Source organism: Lepus europaeus, unplaced genomic scaffold (assembly GCF_033115175.1).
Source record: "Lepus europaeus isolate LE1 unplaced genomic scaffold, mLepTim1.pri SCAFFOLD_3_1, whole genome shotgun sequence".
Classification (NCBI taxonomy): domain Eukaryota; kingdom Metazoa; phylum Chordata; class Mammalia; order Lagomorpha; family Leporidae; genus Lepus; species Lepus europaeus.
The window spans coordinates 6994465-6996745 of NW_026909276.1; the positions used below are offsets into that span (position 1 = coordinate 6994465).

General features: G+C 45.4%; 1 pseudogene; it reads right to left on the reverse strand.

Moving 5' to 3' along the window:
- Positions 1-1489: 1489 nt before the first annotated feature.
- On the reverse strand, positions 1490-1704 carry LOC133755348 (phosphatidylinositol N-acetylglucosaminyltransferase subunit Y-like; annotated as a pseudogene).
- Between the last annotated feature and the right edge of the window lie 577 nt (positions 1705-2281).

The following is a 2281-nucleotide window of genomic DNA, read 5'->3' on the forward strand; positions in this document are numbered from 1 at the left end:
GAAAGGTCTTCCTTTTGCCGTTGGTTCACCCTCCAATGGCCGCCGCGGTAGCGCGCTGCGGCCGGCGCACCGCGCTGATCCGATGGCAGGAGCCAGGTGCTTATCCTGGTCTCCCATGGGGTGCAGGGCCCAAGCACTTGGGCCATCCTCCACTGCACTCCCTAGCCAAAGCAGAGAGCTGGCCTGGAAGAGGGGCAACCGGGACAGGATCGGTGCCCCGACCGGGACTAGAACCCAGTGTGCCGGCGCCGCAAGGCGGAGGATTAGCCTAGTGAGCCGCGGCGCCGGCCAATACAGGGAATTTTTATTGTTGTAATTAGGTCAAGAATGTAAGTAAAGGATCACTAGTTATCAGTTCCTTGAACATGCTTATTGCCTTCACCTCTCCTCAAAGCCTAGGAAAACTCACCTGGCATTGGTGCTGTTTGTAGTTTCATGTACCTGGGTTTCGTGCTTTGTGTTTTTGCCATCTGCCTTCTGCATGTTCACATTTGTGAGATTACATTGATGTAGAATATCTAACAATTCTCAGCTTTTCAGTGACGTGTAACAATGAAAAACTCATTCAAGCCCCTGCTGCTCCACTTCTTATCCAGCTCTCTACTGTGGCTTGGGAAAGCAGTAGAAGATGGCCCAAGACCTTGGGCCCCTGCACCCACATGGGTGACCTGGAAGAAGCTCCTGGCTCTTGGCTTCGGATGGGCACAGCTCTGGCCATTGCGACCAATTGGGGAGTGAACCAGAGGATGGAAGACCTCTCTCTCTCTGCCTCTCCTTCTTTCTCTGTGTAACTCTGACTTTCACATAAATAAATCTTTAAAAAATTGTTATCTTGATCTACATTGAACATGTGTCACAGTTGATCTACCATGTTATTTCAGGTATATATTAAAGTTTATATGCACAGACTACACTGATCTCTTTTTTATGGGAAAGTATCATTTTATTAATAATAATATAAACATTTGACACCAAAGGAATGAAAGTGATTTTACAAACCCAGAATTTTTAAATATACGAAATTTCCATTTTATTGTACAGTTTTATGCCACACTAGTTTAAATGCATTTCTCTATAACTACATCAATATAGGTCCTTTGGGATTATTTCAGTCATCCTTACCATGTGACTTTACCAACAAGCTTGAAACTAAACAAATTTACAAATGGCCAATTTTTAGATGAATGAGGTAAGAAATGGTCATTGGTTGATGAATAGGGGTGTTAACCCTCAACAAGGCACTTTGTTAAAAGGTTCCTTCTGACAGTTACGTCAGAACATTCAAAATACAAGGGCTCTCAAAACTAGGGTACAATAAAAGAAACTTCTGCAACTTACATCTCTTGTAGCCCCAATCCTCTTGAGAAGTAAGGCAAAGCATCTTTTCTGCAAATGCAATGAGTCTCCAGCATTTCTACCTAGTTTAACTTTCAGAGGTGGATGCCCAAGACATATGATGAATCTATATACCACCTTGGCTCTGGCTGCCTTAGTTATTCCTGGAGAGTTTAATAGCCACCCACATCCAAAGGTGGAAGCACACACACACTGGTAAGGTCATTGCAGGAGCAGATGGTAGAAACAGAGGCTGGAGGTACTGGTACAGCCCTGTGGGAAGCTTTATTCCACAAAGGCCAAATAGAGAACTCCTTCAGGAGAAATCAGTGGAACAAGGAAAGTCAGCGTAGAAAGAGACAGAAACATTCTCTTCTCCCACTTACTACCTGTCACTTTCTTTTAAAATGGATATGGTATTAACAACATTTAGTTGCTGTGGTTTTTAAAAATCATGATCTGGGCCGGCGCCGCGGCTCAGTAGGCTAATCCTCCGCCTTGCGGCGCCGGCACACCGGGTTCTAGTCCCGGTCGGGGCACCGATCCTGTCCCGGTTGCCCCTCTTCCAGGCCAGCTCTCTGCTGTGGCCAGGGAGTGCAGCGGAGGATGGCCCAAGTTCTTGGGTCCTGCACCCCATGGGAGACCAGGAGAAGCACCTGGCTCCTGCCATCGGAACAGCACGGTGCGCCAGCCATAGCGCGCCTACCGCGGCGGCCATTGGAGGGTGAACCAATGGCAAAAAGGAAGACCTTTCTCTCTGTCTCTCTCTCTCTCACTGTCCACTCTGCCTGTCAAAAAATAAAAATAAATAAAAATTAAAAAAAAGAATTCCATTGTTCCTATTCTTGTGGGGAAGGTTAATTCTAGGTATATAAGGAAAACTTTTATAGTATATTTGTAATTACAAAATTAACACAGATGGAATATATTTTCACTGTGATTTTTC